At 47.8% G+C, this 26,346-nt stretch overlaps 1 pseudogene; it reads right to left on the bottom strand.

Annotated features, from left to right (window-relative positions):
• Positions 1-8,964: 8,964 nt before the first annotated feature.
• Positions 8,965-15,231, bottom strand: LOC109749324 (putative leucine-rich repeat receptor-like protein kinase At2g19210; annotated as a pseudogene).
• Positions 15,232-26,346: the final 11,115 nt, after the last annotated feature.

Genomic DNA, 26,346 nt, shown 5'->3' with positions numbered 1-26,346 from the left:
CCGCCGTCACAGCGGCGCCCTACGCGTCTTCAAACCCGCAACCCTATGCGGCTGCACCTGGCGCCGCGAACGCCGGGTCGGACAAGGCCCCGCCACCGCCATTGCCCTACGGCGGCTACTAGCCTCCGGCCATGGCTGCACCTGGTGGTTCATCCCACATGAGCTACTACACGTCGCCTCCTCCTGCTGATCATGCCGTGGCCAGTGCGCCGTTCTACTTCGCGCATCTAATCCCAGTGAAGCTGACGACGGACAATTATTTGTCGTGGCATGCACAGGTGCTGCCACTTCTCCGCAGTCGCTACCTGGAGGGTTACGTCGACGGTTCCTTGCCGTGTCCTCCACCACATCACCCGGCATACCATGCGTGGGTGGCTCAGGATCAGGCCATCCTTTCGGCGATCCAGTCGTCACTCACCGATGCGGTGTCCTCCTTGGTCCTCTTCACTGCCACGTCCCAGGAGGCGTGGTCTGCCCTTCACACCAGCTTCGCATCTCAGCAGCAGGCCCGTGCTCACACTCTTCGTATGGAGCTGGGGGAGACCAAGCTTCTTGACCTCAGCATTACTGACTACTTCGGCAAGATGACGCGTCTCGCAGACACTTTGGCCTCCATTGGTCAACCGCTTTGCAAAGAGGATTTCACCACCTTCATCATGAACGGCCTGGATGACGACTATGATAACCCTGCTGAGAACATCAATGGTCGTGATACTCCACTTGAACCCCGTGAGCTCTACGCCCGCATCCTTGCCACGGAACAGCGCGTCAAGTCCCGCCGTACCAACCCGAGTTTCATTGCTGCCAACGCTGCCACTCGTGGAAAAGGGAAGCCCTTCAAGTCATCTGCAGCGAGCAAATCAGTACCACTGACTTCACAGGCTCCGCGGTCGCCTGCCGCTACCCCCTTTCCCCCGACCGGGGGTGGCCGTTCGTGTGCTTGCTGCCCTTCATGTGGCGTTCAGCTCCCCTGCCAACTGTGCAACATTCCAGGTCACGTTGCTTCCCGTTGTCATCGCCGCTTCAAGCAGGACTTCCTCGGCGTCAGCAACAATGGCAAAGGCAACGAGAAACAAGCTGCCTTGGCCGCTCATGAGCCTGCTCGTCAAGCAGGCCACACTCCATCATATCCCATTGATCCGACTTGGTATATGGACACGGGCGCTACGAATCATCTGACGGGCGAGATGGGCAAAGTCTCGGTTCAGGAGCCATACCGTGGTCATGATCAGGTTCACACCGCCAGTGGAGCAGGTATGCACATATCACATGTTGGTCAGGCCTCTCTTTTAGCTCATAAACAAAAATCTCTCCATCTTCGTAATGTCCTTAGAGTTCCTTCTGCTACTCGTAGCCTATTGTCTGTTCCTCAGCTTACTCGTGATAACAATGTTTTCACTGAGTTTCATCCTTTTTAATTTTTTATCAAGGATCGGGCCACGAGGGACGTTCTGCTTAGAGGTCGCCTGCGCGATGGATTATATGCACTTGATCTGCCTTCTGCCCCTCAAGCACTCACTGGTGTCCGTGTGTCGCCTACTCATTGGCATGCATGGCTCGGCCATCCTGCCACTCCCATAGTTCATAGTGTTCTTCATCGTCATAGTCTTCCCGTTGTGTCCAATAAAGATGTTGCCACAGTCTGTGATGCCTGTCAGCAAGGCAAGAGTCATCAGCTTTCGTTTTCAGATTCGAGTCGTGTCGTCAAAACTCAACTTGAGCTTATTTATTCTGATGTATGGGGGCATGCCCAAACTTCTGTGAGCGGTCATAATTATTATGTCAGTTTTATTGATGCTTATAGTCGGTTTACTTGGCTTTATCTTATCAAGCGTAAATCTGATGTGTTTAATGTGTTCCTACAATTTCAAGCTCACGTTGAGCGTCTTCTTAAGCATAAGATCATTCATGTTCAGTCAGATTGGGGGGGGGGGGGTGAATATCACAACCTCAATTCCTTTTTTAATAAGCTTGGGATTTCACATCGCGTGTCTTGTCCTCATACGCATCAGCAGAATGGCATGGCTGAACGTAAGCATCGTCACATTGTCGAAACTGGTCTCACTTTACTTGCTCATGCATCGGCACCTTTTCGGTTTTGGAGTGATGCATTTTCCACTGCCTGTTTTCTCATAAATAGGCTTCCTACACGACTCCTTGGGATGAAAACACCACTTGAACTGTTGCTTAATGAAGTTCCAGATTATACTTTTCTCAAAGTTTTTGGTTGTGCATGCTGGCCTCATCTTCGTCCTTATAATAAGCGTAAGCTCGAGTTTCGGTCAAAACTTTGTGTTTTTCTTGGGTATAGCTCTCTTCACAAAGGGTACAAGTGTCTTCATATTCCATCCAACCGTGTCTACATCTCGCGTGATGTTGTGTTTGATGAGAGAGTATTCCCATTCTCGTCTTTGTCCACCACTCTCACACCTCCAGTCTCCTCCTCGCAATCCACCCCTCCACTGCCTGCTCAATTTGTTGATATTGCATATTCTCCTGCGTTGTTGCCTAATCATGCTGCAGGAACGGGTCGTGGAGCTCGCCTTGAGTTGCTGGAGGAGCCGGAGCCATCAACTGCACCTGACGTGGGGAGTGGCCTCGTGCATGTGCCATGCACGCCTGGACCGGGCTCTTCAGCGCCTGGACCGGGCTCTTCAGCGCGGGCTCTGCCCGTGCCGGCCTCTTCTGAGGCTGGACCGGTCTCGCCTGGGCTGGCCTTGCCTGGGCTGGTCTCCCCTGCGCCGGCCTCCCCCGAGCCGGTGATCTCACCTGGGCCTGCTTCTCCCGAGCCGGCGATCTCGCCTGGGTCGGGCTGCCACGCCTTGGTTGGCCTCGAGACGACTGATTCGCCCACCCAGTCGATTGTTTCGCCCGGGTCTGCCTCGCCTGGGTCGGCCTCGTCCTCGCCTGTCACCACTGCATCGTCACCGGCTGCTTCGCCGGATACTTCTTCATCGCCGGTGCCGTCGCCACTTGCTGCACCACCTGCGGCTGTTCCTCTTCGACCACATACTCGCAGTCGTTCCGGTATTGTGTGTCCCAAGCAACACAAAGATGGGACGGTGGCCTGGCTTGCGGCATGTGTTGCTCATGTCAAGGAAGATCCTTTGGCTGAACCGCGTCACTTTTAGGTTGCTCTCGGGATTCCTCATTGGCGCCAAGCTATGGAGCAAGAGTATCAGGCATTGTTGACAAATGGTACTTGGCAGCTTGTTCCCCCGGTCTCTGGTGTCAATATTATTGATTCCAAGTGGGTCTTCAAAGTTAAGAAGCATGCCGATGGTTCTATTGAACGCTATAAGGCACGGTTAGTGGCGAAAGGGTTCAAGCAAAGGTATGGTCTTGACTACGAGGATACGTTCAGTCCGGTGATCAAACCAACGACTATACGGCTTCTGTTGTCCTTGGCTGTTACTCGGGGCTGGTTTCTTCGTCAGCTGGATGTTCAGAATGCTTTTCTTCATGGTGTTCTGGATGAGGAGGTTTACAAGCGTCAGTCCCCGGGGTTCGTTGATCCTGCTCGCCCTCATCACCTGTGTCGCCTGGTCAAGGCGCTCTATGGGCTAAAGCAGGCTCCTCGTGCTTGGCATGCCAGATTGGGTTCTGTTCTTCGGTCACTTGGTTTTTTTCCCTCTACTGCTGACACCTCGCTCTTCCTTCTGCATCGGCCTCAGGTGACGATGTATCTTCTGGTATATGCTGATGACATTATCCTCATTAGCTCCTCGGATGCTGCTGCTGATCGTCTGATATCTTCCTTGAGTGGTGATTTTGCGGTGAAGGATTTAGGAACATTGCATTACTTCCTTGGCCTGGAAGTTTCACGTTCTTCTGATGGCTTGACACTCACGCAGCATAAGTATTCGCTGGACCTGTTGCGACGGGCAGGTATGCTGAAATGCAAACATGTCATGACTCCTATGTCTGCTACTGACCGTCTGTCTGCCTTTGATGGAGATCCTCTCACCTCTGATGACGCCACTGAGTATCGTAGCGTTGTTGGTGGCCTGCAGTACTTAACTATCACTCGGCCAGATATCTCATATGCAGTCAATCGTGTCTGCCAATTTCTTCATGCTCCTCAGACTTCTCATTGGACAGCGGTGAAGCGCATTCTTCGCTATGTTTGCTTTACTGCCTCATATGGTTTACTCCTTCAGCCAGCACCGTCTCCTACGCTCTCTGCTTTTTCAGATGCAGACTGGGCTGGTAATCCAGATGACAGGCGATCCACGGGGGGACATGTTGTCTTCTTTGGTCCTAACTTGATCGCCTGGGCTGCTCGCAAACAAGCTACAGTGTCCAGGAGTAGCACTGAAGCTGAATACAAAGCAGTTGCAAATGCTACAGCTGAGATCATATGGGTATAGTCCTTATTGAGAGAGTTGGGAGTTTCTCAAACTCAGCCGCCTGTTCTTTGGTGTGACAACATTGGAGCTACATATCTCTCATCTAATCCAGTGTTTCATGCTCGGACAAAACACATTGAAGTTGACTATCACTTTGTACGGGAACGTGTTGCACAGAAGCTACTCCACATCAAGTTCATCTCCTCCAAAGATCAACTTGCTGACATCTTCACGAAGCCTCTTCCACAACCTCAGTATGTAGGCTGCAGGCGCAATCTTAACATACTTTGTACTTCAGGGCATAGTTAAGATTGAGGGAGGGTGTTAGACTGTATTTACATATAGCTTCTATATATGTCTTGTATATTGTATCGTACACCTTGGTGTACCCCTTATATATATGAGATAGCCACACCCTTAACGGGTGTCGTGCAGTTTCCCAAAACCCTAAGTCTTACAATGGCGGCGATGAGCAGCTCGGCTAGGAGGAGGCGGCGGCGACAGCGTCGTCGGGCAGCTCATGGGCATGGCCACCTCGCGCCGGCTGCGGCCAGCCACCTCCAGCTCCTCCTACGCGCTTCCCCTCCTCCTTCCGTATCGTGCTCCACGCCGCGCTCGCCGCCGGCTGCTGACGGAGCCGCGTGCGAGGCATGGTTGCGCCACCACCTCGCGTCGGGTCCAACACCATGAGCCGACGCCGCCTTTGCCCGGACCCCTGGATGAGCAGCTCGAGCTTCGTGATGGAGACATCGACGGTGGCGCACGGGAAGTGTTCGCATAAATGTTTGAGAGAGCGAGAGAGAGAGAGAGAGAGAGAGAGAGAGAGGAGCAAACACAACGCTGGGTAGGTCCTACTTCTTTTTTAACATGGAGTCAAACTTTTTAACGACGTGCGACGAGAACCGTCTTTACCCAAGCCATGTGGCACCTGACAGTGGCCCCACTGGTCAGAAATCCACTCAAACTATGCAAATCACTCTATCAGTGTTTTTGAAAACTGTCACCACAATGTTGGTGGTTTTTTGAAGAAAAAACCGAATGGTGGTGGTTTTATGAATTAGTGTCTCCAATTATGATGGTTTTTTACAATTTACTCACTACTCATGGGATAAGCCCATGCAAGGGCCAACACTACATCACTGTGACGACTACCAACATGGCGCACCTATGCTAGATCTGGACGAATCATGTTGTACTAGACTTGACCTCATTTCTGTGTTGGCCACGCCATGTGAACGAGATCAAGTAGCTCCTGGTTAAGACAGGAATTGCATGCACTCGTGATGCTGGAGACGACCACGCAAGATGTGCACCACCGCAAACCACCACACTGTCCACCATCGCACTCCACCTCCGAGCGGTACCGAACCGTCATCTGATTGTGCCAATGCCACACCACCACAACACCTCATGACGGATGCCCTACAGCCACCATCAGCCACGTGGCTTTGCGCGATGTTGTCTTTTTCAGTGTCAAGAGGGTGTGGACCATGGAGGAGCGGGCCGAGTGGGAGCACGGTCTACCTTTTGGCTGTGCCGCCCATGATATGTCTCATTGTATCTATAATATTGAATGTTTCATACTAATATTTTACCAATCTTGGATGCTTTATATGCAATTTTATATCATTTTTGGGGGACTAACCTATTAACTCAGTGCGCAGTGCCAGTTGCAGTTTTTTTGCTTGTTTTTTGCTTTTCAGAAAATCAATACCAAACGAAGTCCAAACAAAATGAAACTTTACGGTGATTTTCTCTGGACATAAAGGGACCCTAGAAGGTTCGGGAGGAGGCCAGAAGACTTACAGGAGAGCCACGAGCTAGTAGCTAGATGGCTTCTTCTTTCTCTCTGATCTTCAATACAAAGTGCTCCATGATCTCAATGGAGTTCTATCCGATGTAATTCTCTTTTGCAGTGTGTTTGTTGGGATATGATGAATTGTGGGTTTATAATCAGATCATTCATTAAGTAAATGAGTCTTTTCTAAACTTTATTATGTATGATTTTTATAGCTTTGTATTTCTCTTCGATCTATCCATTTGGTTTGGCCAACTAGACTGATTTATCTTCAGTCGGAGAGATGCTTTGTGATGGGTTCAATCTTGCAATGTCCCCACTTAGTGACAGAAAGGGTAGCGAGACACGTTTGTATTGTTGCCAATGAGGATAAAACGATGGGGTTTATTCATATTGATTGAGTGACTTTGTCTACAGCATGTCATCATACCTCATGGATAACTCCGTTTGTCATGAACTTAATGTGTAGAGAGGCAAGCATAGAAGCGCTCTCGAAGTGGAGTAGTAGTAGTAGATGCAGAATCGTTTTGGTCTACTTGTCACAGACGTGATACCTATATAGAGGATCATTGCCATGAATAACATCATAACTATGTGTTTTTCTATCAATTGCCTAACAGTAATTTGTCTACGCACCGTATGCTATTTATTCGAGAGAGAAGCCTCTAGTGAAAACTATGGTCCCCGGGTCAATCTTTATCATATTTTTAAAACCAAAATTACCTTGCTACATTTTATTATCTTTTATTTTGTTTTGCAATTTATCTATCTATCAATACCAGATTTGATCCTTGCAAGTAACGAGTTCAAGGGGATTGACAACCCTCTTGCCCGCGTTGGGTGCAGATATTTGCTCTTGTGTGTGCAGGTAATGTTCACTAGGATTTGCGTGGTCCTCCTTTTGGTTCGATAAACCTTGGTTCTCACCGAGAGAAACTTATCAGCTACTATATTGCTTCATCCTTCCTCTTCGGGGAAAATCCCAACGCAGCTCACAAGTAGAAGCCCACGAGACGACGGTGAGTCCAACTAGGGTTTTTTTCGTGCATGGTGCATGCATTTCTAGTAAATGGAAACCAGCTAGAGGAAAACAGAAAACATGTGATGGTTTATCGGACAATTTACATGCCTTTGAATTGGTCATTACTCTTGATATGGATCCATGACTTATTTTTGTTGGGTTGAAATATGGTGCACCACGACTTGAAAACAATAGTACAGTGGACGTGGTCGTCCTTTCCTATTCTTTGGACGTTTCATTGCAACTACTAGGGATGCTTCTTGAATACCAAAGGCTTCATGCCCGATTGCGAATTTTCAAGTATGGTTTCACATGTGCCTTAAACCTAGATTGTCTAGTGGCATGTCATGGTTCGTGATTAACACAACTATCAAATGAACAGGCTCCATGACTCTAGTCTTCATTTCCTCACTACAAGTGTGTACATCTGTTAGTGTGTGTATGCATCTAAGTTATACTTGGTGCTTCTAAAAAACTAAATATGATAACAGTAAGGATATACGTATATGATAGGATACATATATGAAAAGGTTTGGAAAACATATCGTTGCCGCCTCCATCCTGCGGCCAATTCTCTATAATGCATAGTTGTGTTTCATATGTTCTAAATGTATCTATAACTATTGAAGTTTTCACGCCAATTCTTATATTTTTTATGCAACTATTTATATTTATTTAACTAACGTAATGAAAAATTGACAGAAGGATAGCGAGTTGCATGTTTTTGCCTCTTTAATTGTAGGATGTTCTAAAGCTCGGAAATATAAGTAACAATTAGGAGTGTCTAACTTCGAGAGGGGCGGAAGTAGGCAAAAGATGGCACCCATTGGAGCCCTGGGCGGCCTTGCGTCATAAAACTTTGGTCATGTGGGTCCATCGTGGTGGCTTCCGATCTCCCCCTTTGTGCACCAGCTCTATATATACTCTAGGAACCCTAAACTATTTAACTATGGTTTTTTCTGCCATCACCACTTCAAGCTATTCATGATCTGAGGCGGAGCCATGCCACAGTTCCTCTCTGGTACTCTATAGGAGGGGGAATTCACCTCCATCTTCATCAACGCTGCATCCTCTGATGCTCTCATGTGACATGTGAGTAGTTCACCCCAGGATTGTGGGTTCATAGTACTAGCCACGTGGTATCTTCTTTCTTTGTGCTTCGGTGTGTAGATTACATGAGTTGTCCTACGTGATTGTGATTATCATTGATCGTTATGTATGTTTATTGATATATGTGTATTACCCCAATCACTGGTTAGTTAAAATGAATGAACTATAGACGGAGTGGTCTGCATTAGCGGGAGTATGCTTATTTGTGAAATATCTCTTGTGAGAGTAAGATACAAAAAGCTTAGGCTGATTTGCCTCATAGACTGAGACATATAAAATGACCCTCATACAAAAAAAATTATCAATTGAAAATAAACAATCAGGAATGGCCTACTTTACAAGTGATAGAGATCGATCTCGAGGCCTTATTCAAATTAAACTTAATACTTCACACTTCATGTGTTTGGATATATCATTCCATGTGCACTCACTTTGGTAAACTCAACATGCTTCGAAATTCCATCGAGATACCTTGAAGAGAAAAATATATATGTAGAATCTATAGTTGCACTCATAGTATCATACCAAATTGGAAATAAAACATAGGCGTTGTCAACGTAGAGTAGGACCGATGGACAATGCACGCACCCTCCTAGTATTGTGTTCCATCTGAAATATCGTAAGCATCATAATTGAAGTTCGGGTTGGCGCTGCCACCACGGGTAGAAAAACCATTGTTCACATATTCAACGATCGATGCTTCCTTCCTCGAGCTCCATGCACTCTTGCAACTGAGCCACCACACCGGTCATGGTGGGTCGTTGCGGTGACACATATGCAGTGCACTTGAGTGCCATTTCCACCACTTTCCACACACTGTTAACATCATAAATGCCACACATACGCGCATCAACCACACTTTCAATATGGCCCTGTGCCATCCGTTTTCGTGTCCAATGAATGATGCCGATGGGTGTCGCCTCCTGCAGTATGGCAGGCTTCCCTGTGACCAGTTCCAGCAGGATGACACCGAAACTATACACATCGCTCTTGGTTGTTGGCAGCATCGTCGCCTGGTACTCGGGGTCGACATATCCGGGTGTGCCAACGAGTGTCATTGTGGACGCATAATCATCGCCACCATTGAAGGCCTTGAACAAGCCGAAGTCCGCAATCCTAGCCTTGTGTAGCCAACGAGTGTCATTGTGGACGCGTAATCATCCTCACATTCAAGAGGATGTTGGTGGCCTTTATATCCCTATGAATTATAGGCGGGTTGCACCCCTTGTGTACATACTCCAACCCTACAAATCGCCATACCCGCTAGTGTTCATGTCTATGGCAACATAAAACGTTAATTAATCAAAAACAAACTTGGTATTGAACTGTGTACCTTGTGCAGATTCAAGTGCAATCCGGAGTCTTTGACTCCAGGATAAACATCCTCCATCGCGTTTACTTCCTATAAATAGTATGAAATTTGGTTTGTATGAATTTCTCAGGAAACATGTTAAACTGTAGTTAACACGTAAATAGCTTAAATACCTTCAATATGCTCATGTAGGGTTCCTTCTGACATGTACTCGTAGACGAGTGCCATGTACTCCCCATCTTTGCAGTAACCAATCATGGTTACAAGATTTTTGTGATGAATCCGTGTCAAAATATGAGCCTAGACGAAATATTCGTAACTTATAAAACTTCACCCCGAAATTTCTTTGTACAGTCCCTACCTTGGAACATCAATCAAATAAAGACATCTACCTCTGCAAGGAACTCCTTGACACCTTGACTGGAAGAATGAGACTGTAACTTCACTGCCACATGGGTGCCATCCTCTAGAAAACCATCATAGACGTACCCGAACCCTCCCTGGCCAAGTACTCGTTGGAAGTTGTTTGTTATCATCTTGAGCTTCTCGTACGTGAACTGACGACTCTCAAGTCGATGCAGTGAGGAATTGTCCCTATGAACATCGTTTCCTACCACATAGCTCGTCGTGGTTTCATTGTGTGGATCCACAGAGTTGTTCATTGATCCTTAATAGGTGACAGACAATACAACTAGAATTAGTAATGTGATTGGGAACAAGATCAGATGGTTATTGTGATCTTGCTGATGCCTCACCTTGTCTCTTCCTCCTTAGCAAGCAAAAGAGTAGTAATAATACTACCACTATTATCACCACAATTATAGGGACGACAATGTAGATGGCCAGATTGCTCTTTCGTTTGTTTGGTAGCCCACATGAATTGCCATTGGGGCAAAGGTCTCGATTGTTGCCATATCTAACAAATATGAAGCTTAATAAAAATTGTCGACCATAATGTAATGGTAGATAGAATGGGAATAAAAAACTTTGGGGGGGGGGGATACCTTAGATCCAATGAGAGCCATCTTGGACTCTTTTGACAAGTCTAGATGGGATTACTCCATTGAGCTGGTTGTGTGACAAATCTCTGCTGAACAGAACTAATAACACTATTTACATGAGTCGGAAGTAATTCATGCGAATGGCTAAATTTTGACAAAAGTTGCCCGACTTACAGAACTGTCAATGAAGTTAATTGTGAAAGGGCATCTGGAATTGATCCTACCAAGTTATTGTTTGAAAGATTCCTGTGAGATATGAAACACTTTCTTATATTTTTTGTTGCACAGGTACAATGGACATTAAGGCAGATCCATAACTCAAGACGTACAAGTGCTGGATAACTTTAAGATTGGCGAAGGAAGATGAGATATCACCGTTCAGACCTCGCAAGGACAAGTCTCTGCATATAGAAATTAAGCAGTGGATCAGTTTCAGTTGATAGTAGCAATGTAACCCTTTCTCCATTTAATATTTCCAATTATGAATTTCACAAAGATAAGTTCCTTACAGATTGTTATGAACTACTTACACACGTCTAATCCTTGGGGCCCTTGCAGTGGCGTAGCTACATGCCAACTTGGCCCACACCATAATAGTCTCCGGACCTCATGGGTCACCAAACCAGTTTTTATGCACTTGATACTTCAGCTTGATTGCCATGATTGCAGACACTGCAGTTAGTGGTTGGCCATTTTTCAATGCACTGTTGCTATTCACCATTGCTTCAGATTTTTCAGAATTTGTGTACTACTCCCTCCGTCCCATATTAATTGTCGATCAAACGTTTAGCAGCAATTAATATGGGACGGAGAGAGTACTATGTAAGTCTAAAATTGCACGTGTTGAATATGTGCATCTTAGTGAAATATTTGTGCAATTTTGGTTAGCAACTTAGAAATTTACTTGAATTTGAAAGAATTCCGACCTACTTACAAATATATAACTCTTTTAAGTGTGTGCTCCTCCATCTATATATTTTGAGCCCGTTGTCAAAGAGTTGTGGGTGATGGTTGTAAGACAATATTTTGGGAGATGCTTGGCTGGGTAGCAAGCCACTTTGTCAGCTATTTCCCCGTTTGTACAACTTAACTTTCCGCCAACATGTTAGTGTAGCTAAGGTCTTTAACCAATATTTTGATTGCGGTATATTTAGAAGATGCCTTTATGGAGAAACTATTACTTTTGTGGAATGAAATACTAGATATGTGCAATGAGGTTGCTGTCAGAGGAGTCTCACAAAGTTACGTGGCTTCTAACTAAATGTAGTACATTTTCTGTTAAGTCACTTTATCAATATATTATTGCTAGAGCTGCTGTTTTTGCTTTTGAACTTCTTTGGCAGACGAGAATGCCTGTAAAGGTCAAAGCATGTCTGTGATTAGTGACCAAGGACGGATCCTGACGAAGGATAACTTATGTAAGAAAGGCTTGAAAGGGTCAAATTGTTGTGAATTTTGTGGTACTGCAGAGAGTATCGACCATTTGTTTTTTCATATGTTCTTTTACATGCCCACTCGCTAAGCTCCTATGGCGTACAATACACATAGCCTTCAACGTCAGTCCTCCAAATAGTGTTAACATGTTATTTAGGACATGGATAAATGGAGTTGAGCCCGAAATTGTGGCACATATTCGAATCGAAGTATGCGCTTTACTTCAAGCTATATGGAACTGCTGAAATGATGTGACCCTTAACATACAAACTCTTACAAATTTTTTGCAGGTCATATACAGAGCAACTGCTTGGATCCGTGGTTGTCACTCAGTCATGCGGAAGCCAAGGAGCATATGGCTATTGGGTGCAACCGGTGAGAGACGGTAGCACGGGATACTCACAACCGGTTTAGATGGCGATCCAATAATAGGCTAGGCGTTTAGTCATCTTGTCATGTTTTTACCAGTTGTGGCAACTTTTATCTTTATTGCATTTCAGCTCCTCTCGCGAGCTTGTACCATACTACAGACCTTGTTAACTATTTGCTTAATAATATGGCTGCATGCATCATATTGATGCATAGGCCGGGGGTAATCATCCTTTAAAAAAACAAGATTCTTTTGGAATGTGATTTGTGTGGCACTGGGAAATCTCAAAACACATCTATCTTTCTTTGATCTTTTTCAAAACTAGTTGCCATCCTATACTAGCAAATACTATAGGGTTGTAGTTTCTATTCAAGCTGCTGCTCTGCTTTGGTCTATTTGGCAAACAAGGAACAACTCTTGTTCCCCCGCAAAAAAAAAAGGAACAAGTCCTGTTTTCAACATGTCTTTCCTTCGGATCCTATGATTGTGATTGTTACCTTATGCTCTTTACTGGATTCGTGGGTGGGCAATAGACTGTCTCAGGTCGTGAACGATATCTTCAGACGGACTTACAGTTGGAATACTACAGTCCGAATATTATCGTCACATTGTGTGAGAAAGTTGGATGTCCTAGTAGCTTATGCTTTGTACCTGTCGTGTGTGGCTGTAATATTGATGCTTTGTGCTTGTCTCACTCCTGTAGGTAGTGTTTTGGCATCCTTCATCTATGGCTAGATGTGTAGGGATGTAAGCTTCTGCTTCTGCTGGTGTGGTTGATGCATCTGTGGTGAGTACTGTAAAATGGATAGTGTGATGTATCTCAGACAGGCTGTTCCAACCTCGGACAAGAAGTTTCATGGATTGGTTTTTTACAGCACTTGGCAAATATGGAATGAAAGGAATGGACGTATTTTCAGGCTGGATTACAACTTGGTGTCAAGTGCAATCTATAGGATAAAGGAACTCATTAGGGAATGGGAAATGACATTTCATAGAGTTGTTTTTTTTAAATAAGGAAAGCCCCGGCCTCTGCATCAATCGATGCATGCAGCCATAATTTCATAGAGTTGTTTAGGATGAAGGGGGCTGATTTTCACCTAGGCAAAGCCTAGTGTTATTATTGCTTGGCTGTGAACTTAAATCTCTTCTAATCGAAATGACAGAGCTCCTGTCAAATTTTCAAAAAAAGTGATGTATCCCAGACTCCATTTTCGCAATGAAAATGGGCGGTGTGCGCCCCCTTTTATCGAAAAGAAATTTAAGTATTTATGCGTCTGAATAAAACGTACCATCCACGGAGTCGGTGCCAAGGTTGGTGGTGGTGATGACCGTGTATATTTCAATAGCATTGATGATAGGCGGTTGTGTTGATCTAGCGGTGGGCATGATGGAGATGTTGTAGTGACTCTTCAGGGAGGGGAAGCTATTGTAGATGGCTGTGCCAGAGAGGTATTTCGGTAGGACGTTGTTTGGATACCATGACACGCCGTTGAGGTTGATGTGGAACTCACGTATGGCGTTGAATGGAAGGACATGTAGCTTAGAGAAGTGCATGATGGTGATGTACCCCGGCGATGGATTTTTGGGTTGGGGCTCAGGGTCCCAAGACAATCCTAAGCCGCCTGAGACAATTCGTGCCCTCATCGCCGTCTGCATCACGACAGTCGGTACTTCGAAGAGGCTGTCGGGTATGACCTTCCTTGTCGTTGATATATCGGTAGGTTCAACCAAATGTGTCCATATTCTGTCATGTGGATCGTCGGGATACCTGACCGATCGATCAAATGCATTCGTGGTTAAAGTCCATGACATGCATAGAAACAACATTAGGCAAATTTTAACATATGGAAATGGAAGTATGTGATCGTTGGCTCACCTGATGACGTCGGTGTTTTCATCGATCCGGCCGAAGTTGATCCTGTCTGAGAGGTGGAGCCCCTGTGCCGCAGTCACCTGTGGGTACATCGTCTTTTTGAGCGGCCTTAGCTCCAGCAAAGAGATGAAGGGTGTTCCGGCACCGGTGTTGATCAGGCAAACTTGCACGAAGTCGTCTGGCACCACCACGATGGCCTCCACGGACTTCTCCGCGTCCGGCTTCGTGATGTTCACGGTTTGCCAGTAGTTGACGCCGATGTGCAGGTCAAAGATGGGTGGCCGTTGGAGGCCGTCGTAGTTGCCGTACATGAACTTGGCTCGGATGAGGTACTTGAGGCCGGGCACGAGGGAGCGGAGCGTGTAGCAGTTCCGCACACCAGATGCGAAGCTGCGGACGGTATACAAGCACTTGCGGCAGGTGCCGGCGCCGTCGGTGAAGCCGGTGTCCGGGTAGTACAAGAGCTTGGTGGCCGTGTCCACGTAGCCCTCCTTCCCCTGCGTTCCGCAGTCTATGCTTATGAATCCTGCATATATAGCAAACAGCACGCGATCGATCACACGCAGATAAAGATGTTGGATGATACAGTATGGACAGAGTGCAATTGTACACGATCCATTTGTGGCAACTTGCAGTAATCTTCTAGAGAACACATATAAGTGTATTACCATTGCTGTCAGGCTGGGCACGAGCTTGCAGTACGCCTCCGGCGGCGAGGCTGGGGCAGAGAAGCAGCAGCCATGGCGTGGCCGCCAATGCTCGTGGCGTTAATTGCTCCGGTGCACACGCAAGAAGCAGCTAATGGAGAATTGATCATAACATATCTTCGATATGGGAAGCCTCAACTCAATCCCTTCTAATAAAAAATAGACAACTTTTTTTTCAAAATTATTACATCTATTATAGAAATTCATCAGAAGTACAAAACACCTCAAACATAATAAAAATTACATCGAGGTTCATGGATCACCGAACGATCACTGCCGCCGCCAGAACGAGCCACTGACGCACCGTTGTTGCCGCTCCCATACCGGAGCCGGTCGACCTTGTCGATGACAGACGGGAAGTCTTCGTGCACTTGCCTCTAAGGACCAGCACCCCGAAGCCGCAGTCGTTGCCATTGAATGCTTGAATCGATCTGAAAAATCTAACACCAAATATCGTTGTTGCGTACACACGATGAGAACCCTAACCTCGCCACCCCGAGGAGCTGGCAGGAATCTACGCCGGAGCTCCATCTAATCTGTCGTAAGCCGTGCAAATGCCTGCGAGGACTAAAAAATTAAACAACTTGTGCAGGCTTAATCTAGATAGTAAGCAAGAAAGTCAGATATGTCCGACTCTCACATCAGCACCACCTTGGTTAACCAAGTCGTTACACAAACACAGACAGGCTAACATATCCAGCAGGACCCAGTACTAAAGCCTTTCTTTTAGATAACGTCCGGAGTCGCTCTACCGACGAGGCCACGACTCGATACGTTCAGAAGAACAAAGAATGTGGGTTGACATGGGTTTGCAGAGATTTTTATTCTCTTTCAGGCAAGACATGGGCTGAAGAGTTGACACTGCCTTCGAACTTTCTATTGTGTGTGAGAGCGCACGAAGCCACGAACTGGTCTACTACACCCGGCGGCCCCCTCTTCTTCTGGGCACTTTGTTCTTCTCTATATACACCGGCTGCGGTGGATTGGAGAAGGGACGACATTACACTACCGACAACAAAAACACAAAGTGAGCCCTCAAGACCTGTGATGGTATCTGTAAGTTTTCCGGTAATACTTTTGTCTTTTGGTACAACGTACACCAACACTATTAAATGCTAGTCAGGACTTCGAAAATGCACACGATCAAAGTACTAAAAAGACAAAAGCAAGATCTCAAAAAGGCATGCCAAAACGGACGACACCATGTAGCAATTGGCAACAACATCAGGCACTAGTAGAAAACAGGGCTTCGGTTCGGGCCTGGCCAGCCCATTAGTCCCGGTTCAGTTACGAACCGGGACTCATGGGGGCATACGTCCTGGTTCGTGAGCCCAGGGGGCCGGCCGGGGCCTCGTGGGCATTGGTCCCAGTTCGTCTGGACCCATTTGTCCCGGTTCCTGGCATAAACCGGCATCAATGGGCCTCGTTCCTGGCCCACATACATTTGTCCCGGTTCGTGGCTCGAACCGGGATAGAAGGGGGGGCTTTAGTCCCGGTTCCAGCCACGAACCGGGACAAATGAGTTGCCTATATATACCCCATCGCCGCAGCAGAGCACTCCACAGTACTTTGTTTTTTCTGGCCGGCGAGGGGAGGGCATTTGGGTGCTCTAGCTCACCTCCTATGCACATGAGGTGTTCGATGAAATGCCCGAGCCACACTAGTTAAGCTTTCTCCTCTCGAAGCTCGACCTCCAAGCTCCATTTCCCCCGATATTTGCATAGGTTTAGCGGTCCGTCACGTCCTGTCCCCGTCTTCACCGCCGTCGATCGCCCGCGCCGATCTCGTCCTCGGCACCATCGTGGTGAGCCTCTTGTTCTTTTCTTCTTTCTGAAAGAAAAGAATTCTTACTTTAGATAGATACTTGTCTAATTTTCTTACTTTTATTATTGCTTGTCAATGAGAACTATGTATGTAGATTGGTTTTAATGTGATAATGAACTTTTATTAATTTGGTCACTTATCTATCCATGATATTCTGTAATGATTTTTGACACACTTAATTATATATAATGCACGCAGATGAACCGGCAATGGATGTATGGTGACAGACACACCTCCGAGTACGTTAAGGGTGTGCATAATTTTCTCAAAGTGGCTGAGGCAAACAAGCAGAATGGTTTTATGTGTTGTCCATGCCCTATATGTGGGAATACGAAGTCTTACTCTGACCGGAAAATCATTCACAGCCACCTGCTTTATAAGGGTTTCATGCCACACTATAATGTTTGGACCAGGCAAGGAGAAATAGGGGTTATGATGGAAGACAACGAAGAAGAAGAGGACGATGACAACTATGTGCCCCCTGAATACGGTGATGCTACAACGGGGGAAGCTGCTGAAGATCAAGAGGAACCAGAAGATGTGCCCGATGATGATGATCTCCGCCGGGTCATTGTTGATGCAAGGACACAGTGCGAAAGTCAAAAGGAGAAGCTGAAGTTCAATCGCATGTTAGAAGATCACAAAAAAATGTTGTACCCCAGTTGCGAAGATGGCAACACAAAGCTCGGTACCGTACTGGAATTGCTGCAGTGGAAATCAGAGAATGTTGTGCCTGACAAAGGATTTGAGAAGCTACTGAAAATATTGAAGAAGAAGCTTCCAAAGGATAACTAATTGCCCGACAGTACGTACGCAACAAAGAAGGTCGTATGCCCTCTATGATTGGAGGTGCAGAAGATACATGCATGCCTTAATGACTGCATCCTCTACCGCGGTGCGTACGAGGATTTGAACGCATGCCCGGTATGCGGTGCATTATGGTATAAGATCAGACGAGATGACCCTGGTGATGTTGACGGCGCGCCCCCCAGGAAGAGGGTTCCTACGAAGGTGATGTGGTATGCTCCTATAATACCATGGTTGAAACGTCTGTTTAGAAACGAAGAGCATGCCAAGTTGATGCGATGGCACAGAGTGGACCGTAAGAAAGACGGGAAGTTGAGAGCACCCGCTGACAGGTCGCACTGGAGAAAAATCGAGAGAAAGTACTGGGCTGAGTTTGCAGGTGACCCAAGGAACGTATGGTTTGGTTTAAGCGCGGATGGCATTAATCCTTTCGGGGAGCAGAGCAGCAATCACAGCACCTGGCCCGTGACTATGTATGTATAACCTTCCTTCTTGGATGTGCATGAAGCGGAAGTTCATTATGATGCCAGTTCTCATCCAAGGCCCTAAGCAACCCGGCAACGACATTGATGTGTACCTAAGGCCATTAGTTGAAGAATTTTTACAGCTGTGGAATGGAAACGGTGCACGTGTGTGGGATGAGCACAAACAGGAGGAATTTAACATGCACGCGTTGTTGTTTGAAACCATCAACGATTGGCCCGCTCTCAGTAACCTTTCAGGACAGACAAACAAGGGATACCACGCACGCATGCATTGTTTAGCTGACACCGAAAGTATATACCTGGACAAATGCAGGAAGAATGTGTACCTGGGCCATCGTCGATTTCTTCCGACCAACCATCAATGTCGAAAGAAAGGCAATCATTTCAAGGCGAGGCAGATCACCGGAAGAAGCCCGCCATGCGTACCGGTGATCACGTACTTACTATGGTCAATGATTTACACGTAATCTTTGGAAAGGGTCCCGGCGGACTATCTTTTCCGAATGACGCTGAGGGACGCGCACCCATGTGGAAGAAGAAATCTATATTTTGGGGCCTACCCTACTGGAAAGACCTAGAGGTCCGCTATTCAATTGACGTGATGCACGTGACGAAGAACCTTTGAGTGAACCTGCTAGGCTTCTTGGGCGTGTATGGGAAGACAAAAGATACACCGGAGGCACGGGAGGACCTGCAACGTTTGCACGAAATAGACGGCATGCCTCCAAGTAGTATGAAGGTCCTGCCAGCTACACTCTTACCAAAGAAGAGAAGGAAATCTTCTTTGAATGCCTGCTCAGTATGAAGGTCCCGACTGGCTTCTCATCGAATATAAAGGGAATAATAAATATGCCAGAGAAAAAGTTCCAGAACCTAAAGTCTCATGACTGCCACGTGATTATGACGCAACTGCTTCCGGTTGCATTGAGGGGGCTTCTACCGGAAAACGTCCGATTAGCCATTGTGAAGCTATGTGCATTCCGCAATGCAATCTCTCAGAAGGTGATCGGTCCAGAAATCATACCAAGGCTAAGGAGTGATGTGGCGCAATGTCTTGTCACTTTCGAGCTGGTGTTCCCACCATCCATCTTCAATATCATGACGCACGTCCTAGTTCATCTAGTCGACGAGATTGTCATTCTGGGCCCTGTATTCCTACACAATATGTTCCCCTTTGAGAGGTTCATGGGAGTCCTAAAGAAATATGTCTGTAACCGCGCTAGGCCAGAAGGAAGCATCTCCATGGGCCATCAAACAGAGGATGTCATTGGATCTTGTGTTGACTTCATTCCTGGCCTTAATAAGATTGGTCTCCCTAAATTGCGGTATGAGGGGAGACTGACTGGAAAAGGCACGCTTGGAGGGGACTCAATAATATGCAGGGACGGGCATTCTTGGTCTCAAGCACACTACACAGTTCTACAGAACTCTACCTTGGTGACCCCGTATGTCGATGAACACAAGAACAGTCTGCGCTCCAAACACCCGGAGCAGTGTGACGACTGGATTACATGTGAACACATCAGGACTTTCGGCGGTTGGTTGGAAACACGTCTCAGAGGTGACAACACTGTTTGTGATGAGCTATACTCGTTGTCCAGGGGACCATCTTCGACTGTATTGACTTACAAAGGATACGAGATAAATGGGAATACATTTTACACGATTGCCCAAGATCAAAAGAGCACCAACCAAAACAGTGGTGTCCGCTTTGATGCAGCAACCAAGAGGGGAAATGAGACCTATTATGGTTACATAGTGGACATATGGGAACTTGACTATGGACATGATTTTAAGGTCCCTTTGTTTAAGTGCAAATGGGTCAATCTGTCAGGAGGCGGGGTACAGGTAGACCTGTCGTGGAATTGTCACGGCAGATGTCCTTAGTGTCAGGACTTAGTCGCGAGGCCAACGCATCTATGCGGTAGCTTGAGAGGGGTTGGGCGGAATCGAGAGACACAACACAAGACAGGGATTTAGACAGCTTCGGGCCCCGGGAAACATCATCCGGTAATAACCCTACATGTTGTTTGAGGCTAGGTCTCATTATGATCATGAGTGAATCGCCGGCTCGGCCGGCTCTTTGTGTCTAGCCCTAAAGATTGTTTCTTGTCCCTTCTTTGGGGTGCCCTGCCCCTCCTTATATAAGTTAGAGGGGCGGGTTACATGTGGAGTCCTAGTAGGACTAGGACTAGTCTATCTTTTCTTACAAGTTGAATACAAGTCCGGGTCTTGCTTCCTCGTAAAGGAAATATTCCTCATCCCTTTGTTCTTAAGCCGGCCCATCATAAACGTGAGCCGGCCTTCTGGGCCTTGGGCCTTGTCTTCTATCTAACCTGCCATCGGGGCCATCCATGAATCGTCAGGCTCGTGAGTCATCAGTCCTCCGGCGGGTCATCGGTGAAGCGCCAAGTCCGTCCGGGCCATACTTCCGGCCGGGTCATACCACGGGGTATATCCCCGACAAGACCCAAAGTACGGAATGACAACAATGGATCTGAACAATCTTGGGTACACAGACGAACCGTTCGTCCTATCCAATGATGTGGCGCATGTTTTCTATGTGAAGGACATGTCTACCAAACCGAGAAAAAGATAAGATAAGGAAGCGAACACATCATACGATGAGCCAAAGCGCCACATAGTTCTTTCAGGAAAAAGAGACATCGTGGGAGTGGAGGGCAAGACAGACATGTCCGAACATTATGAAAAGTTTCATGAAATTCCTCCCTTCAAAGTCAAGGCTGACCCAAGCACCCTGTTAAACGATGAAAATTATGCATGGTTACGGCGCAATAAGCAAAGGACAGAAGCGAAGAAAAAGTGAAGACTTTCTCTCCACGACTATTATGATGATACCTTTGATCTAGAATATCCATGTAACACTACTGGAATTAGCTAATTTGCCGTCTACCAAGTCTTTGCCGTCCGCTAGCTGACGGCAAAGAAGGTCTTTGTCGTCCGCTTGCAGAAAACGGACGGCAAAGAGTAGGCAGATGGCAAAGAACGGTCGTTGCCATCTGCCTACTCTTTGCCGTCAGCTAGCAGACGGCAAAAAGGGTGATGGTCCCCACTAACGAGCTGATTAAAAAAACTTAACATCCCCCCTCTTTGCCGTCAGCTAGCGGACGGCAAAGAGGAAAAAAAGCTGACGGCAAAGGTTTGGCGGACGGCAAAGAACTAACCTACCTAACGGCGAGACCGACCCCGCCCTGGATCCATCTCTCTGTTTCTCTCCTCTCTCTCCTCCCCGAGCCACCACACAGCCGCCCCGCCGCCCGCCACCCCGTGCCGCCGCCCCCGCCACCCGCCGCCACCCCCACCAGCCGCCCCCACCACCTGCCGCCGCCCCCACCATCCACCAGCCGCCCCCGCCACCCGCCGCCCCCACCACCCGCCGCCCCCGCCACCCGCCGCCGCCCCCACCCCCTGCCGCCGCCCCCGCCACCCGCCGCCGCCCCCACCCCATGTCGCCGCCCCCGCCACCCGCCGCCACCCCCCACCAACCGCCCCCACCACCTGCCGCCGCCCCCGCCACCCACCAGCCGCCCCCGCCACCCGCCGCCACCCCCACCACCCGCCACCCGCTGCCGCCCCCACCCCATGCCGTCGCCCCACCACCCCGCCGCCCCACCACCCCACCACCCCGGCGTCGCCGCCGCCCCCGCCACCCGCCACCGCGGTCTGGTGAGTTATTTTTTTCTTTTTTTCGCTGTTTAATTGTTAGTGTTAGGTTTAGTGCTAGATATATATGTGTTAGTGTTAGATTTAGTGCATGGGTTTTAGATAATTAGTCATATAATTAAAAGAAGTAGAAAAAAGATGAAAAAATAAGAAGAAGAAAAGAAGAATATCTAGAAGGGGAAGAAGAAGAAGAAGAAGAGGGGATAAGAAGAAGAAGAAGAAAGTGTAGGAGAAGAAGAGGAGGGAAGAAGAAGAAGAAGAAAGTGTAGGAGAAGAAGAGGAGGGGAGAAGAAGAAGAAGAAGAAGAAGAAGAAGAAGAAGAAGAAGAAGAAGAAGAAGAAGAAGAAGAAGAAGAAGAAGAAAGTGTAGGTGTAGGAGAAGAAGAGGAGGGGAGAAGAAGAAGAAGAAGAAGAAGAAGAAGAAGAAGAAAAGAAGAAGAAAAGAAGAGTATGTAGAAGGTGCTCTTTGGACCGCCACCCGCCGCCGCCTCTGCCACCAGCCACCCGCCGCCACCCCCACCACCCGCCGCCACCACCCGCCCACCCACCGCCTCTCGCCCCGTCGCCCCGACCACCCGCCGCCCCCCTTGCCCCGTCGCCCCACCGCTTGCCGCCGCCCCCTCACCCCGTCGCCCCGCACCCCTCCCATGCGGCGCCCCTTCCACGCCGGCCAGCCGCCCCCTCCCCTCCCCTGCGTTGCCGTCCCCGCCCCGTCCCGCCGCGGCCTCCCCCTCCATCGGGCCGCCGCGGGGCGGGGACGGCCGCCGCGGTATTCAATTTTTTTATGTTGTACTTGATGATGATACATAAGTGATATACATATTATTATTCATGTCGCTATTTTTTTATGTTGTACTAATTTCGTTTACTCTTTGTCATGGCAGGTGTTGAAAGATGGTGGGCGCTGGTCGGGAGCGCTCCGAGGCCCCTTCTTCGTCGGGGCGTGGTGGGAGGTCTTCCATTCCACACGCACCTCTCCGCCGAGCGTTGCTGGACAGTATGGCGACACCGCCGGGCCCTTCTTCGTCGACAGCGGTGCCCAGCAGGGGACGAGGTAAGGGAGGGAAGAAGAGAGGAGTTGGAGCACGTGGTCGCGGGAGAGGAGGTAGGGTGACTGCTAGGGCGCCTTCCTCGCCGCCACCCCCAGCTGTTTCACCCGAGCACGTGACTGCTAGGGTGGACTCGTCCGAGGAGGAGGCTACACGGACTCCGGTCCACGAGCCTTTGGCCCACGAGCCTCGGGTCGACGGGCCTTCGGCCCACGAGCCTTGGGTCGACGCGCCTTCGGCCCACGAGACCCCGGAGGAGCACACATCTGGATGGGGTACCTGGCCGGATGAGCCTGGGGGGCCGAGTGGCCATGCTGATGATGGCGGGGAGCCGACTGATATTGAGGAGGAGGGGGGCACCGTCTACTAGCGTGGTTGTACATGGCTCCCGTCCGTGCCGGTGACCCGCGAGCAGAGGTGGTTCATTTTCCCTGACGGGGAGAGGTAAGTGCATTTAATCCTTTTGTACCTTCTGCATTCACGTTTCTTCAAATATCTAATGTGTTGGCCTTGTCATGCTGTAGGGGTTGGGACCACCATCATAGTGTCCGCCGGCCCAACTCCGTCCTTGGAGTGCTTTGCCGGCAAAACTTCCCGGGGTTTGTCACATTGCCTGGTGAGGGTCGGCTTCCAGAGCTTGGGTTGAGCTGGGAGCACTACTTGGCTGCCCCGGCCCCGCCGGGTGAGATTATCGACGGTGTCTTGTGCGACACGAGGGCAGATGTGGTGATCAGAAAGTTCTGGGTAATTTCTCCTTTACACATTTAAAAATCTTCAACTAGCTAGTTATTAATTGTACTAATCAATATTGTCTCATTTGATTGCAGACATTCTACAGGTGTGAGGAGGGATACGAGGAGGAGGCGGCAAATGTTATCGAGAACGTCTGCAAGCGCCTACTACAGAACTTACGGCACGAGGCTCGGGTGCAGGCTGTTCGAGACTACTACGCCTTGCGTGGTATCAAGAAGCCCAAGCCGGCGTGCTGCGATAAGTTCCTGAGTAAGGAGCAGTACATGAAGGTAATTCTTAAGGCCTTGTACTTACTTCCTTCATTTAGTAATTCATAGCCGTACCGCTCAAGTTTCTATTTGCTAACTTAGGCGCCTCCGAGATGGTGTGCGGATCGGATGGATTGTTGGGAGGTGTTGGTCAATGAGTGGTGCTCAAAAGAATGGCTAGCCGTCCACAACGCGGCCAAGGACAAACGTGCCCAAATGGAAGGTGTGCCACACCATCATGGCAGCTCCAACTTATATCAGTTCGGGCGGAACTGGGTATGTGGTTTGCTTCATGATTCATGCAATTCATTCATCATGCTACCTTGAGCCCTTTAATTACTAATTTACTTTGTTTCTCTCTTTCAGGCACGCTACAATAAGGCGGATAAGGTGCCAGAGGTGTACGACCTGTATGCCATGGCCCACACTGCCTCTTTCAAGAAAGTCAAGGCATTCTCTCCGTCTGACCTCGATGATGCAAACAACTTCACCAACATCTCCTCCCACGACAAGCTCGTGAAATATAGAGATGAGGGGAAGGCGAGGAAAGGGGAGGACTTTAACCCGAGCCAGGGTCCCATTGATCCAGAGCTGGTGATGATATCTGGTGGCGGGAGGTCCCATGGCTCCATAGCCATTGGAGATGGACTTATCCGTTGTCCTAGCACTCTCCCGAAGATCAAGGCACGCCAGTCGAGCTCCGCTCCTGAGATAAGGCCTCGTGAACGGCCAGTCCAACTCGCCATCAAGGTTAGTTATACGTACTCAGTTATCTTTCTCCATTACATTGTCTGTGCTTCCATCAATGATTACAAATGGTAACGAGGAGTGGTGTTGCAGGCTGCTATACAGAGTGAGAGAGATAGAGCGGAGAAACTTCTGGCGGAGGCGGCGGAGAGGCAGCGGGAGTTGGAGGAGAGGACGACAACGATGTTGGAGGAGGAGAGGGCACGGAATGACATGCAGGCAAGGGCCATGTACGAGCTCCTTTTGGTAAGTTTCTTCTGCAGATTAGCCAAAACATTCATGTAGTGTTTGTCTCATTACTAACTAGTATGACTGAGTCGTCAAAACCAAATGTGCAGTCTGTGTGCGAGAAGACCGGTCAGACCACTCCACCGATGGCAATGATTGCTCCTGGGACCACGGTGAGTTTAATTTGAATGGACATTACTTGCTAGTCTTAACATTTGAGTGTCATCATGCTAACGAGACATTGGAAATGATCTTTGGTGCAGCGTAACTCCAGACAAGCATCGCACGATCCTTCTCCAGCTACCGGCACGAGCCTGCCCGCTCCTACACCTCCATGATCATGGTAAGTTTCTCTAGTGTTTTGCTTAACAAATGCATAAAGACCTAGACTTAGCCTTATTTCCTCCAAAATGCTTACCACAATGACCTAGACTTAGCTTTATTTCCTCCAAAATGACTTAATAAGCTTACTGACCTCCAAAACCATCCATTTTACCTAAGTTAGCTCTAAAACGATCTATACTTAGCTTTGTTTCCTCCAAAATGACCAAAGTTAGCTCTAATATGCTTAGTTAACTAGGTTTGCTCAATAATGACATGTACTTAGCTTACTTATGTCAAAAATGGCATAATTAGCTTAGTTAGCTCATAAACAATCCATTTTACCTAAGTTAGTTCTAAAATGATCCATTTTACCTTAGTTAGCTCATAAACGATCCATTTTACCCAAGTTAGCTCTAAAATGACCCATTTTACCTTACTTAGCTCATAAATGATCCATTTTACCCAAGTTAGCTCTAAAATGACCCATTTTACCTTACTTAGCTCATAAATGATCCATCTTACCTAGGTTAGCTCTAAAATGATGCATTTTACCTAAGTTAGCTCATAAGCGATCCATTTCACCTAGGTTAGCTCATAAACGATCCATTTCACCTAAGTTAGCTCACAAACGATCAATTTCACCTAAATTAGCTCATAAATGTCATATATTCTTCTTCTTCTTCTTCTTCTAATCTTATTCTTCTAACTTTCTTATTTCCCATTTTGCAGAATTCGTTCGCTTCACGGAAGCTAGCATAGATGGAGTGCTTGTTTGGATGAACTATGTTTCTTTTGTATCGATGAACTATTCATGTATGGTAGGATGACACTATTGTAATATGTATGGTTGGATGCATGTATGTGGAACTTGCTATGTATGGTTGATGGAACTATGCATGTATGATGAAATTATATGTGTTGGATATCGCATATGTTTGCTGTGAACTTGCCATGTGAAAAATATATGTGTATCATCTATTTGCTGTGAAAATGGTTGGGTATAAGAAAAAACAGAAAAAAGAGGCAATGCACGCTCTTTGCCGTCTGCCACCGACGGCAACGGGCTCTTTGCCGTCCGCCGCAGACGGCAAAGAAGCCATGTGGCAACCACCTGTGCTTCCTGGCAGCTGACCCATTTGGTCAGTTTGCCTACAGTGGTAGGCGGTAAAGGCTTGAGGCTCTTTGCCATCAGCCACGGACGGCAAAGACTGCCGTTAGCCACC

Source organism: Aegilops tauschii, chromosome 1 (assembly GCF_002575655.3).
Source record: "Aegilops tauschii subsp. strangulata cultivar AL8/78 chromosome 1, Aet v6.0, whole genome shotgun sequence".
NCBI classification, from domain to species: Eukaryota; Viridiplantae; Streptophyta; class Magnoliopsida; order Poales; family Poaceae; genus Aegilops; species Aegilops tauschii.
Note: the sequence above shows the minus strand (reverse complement) of the source record. Positions and strands in the feature narration are given on the sequence as shown.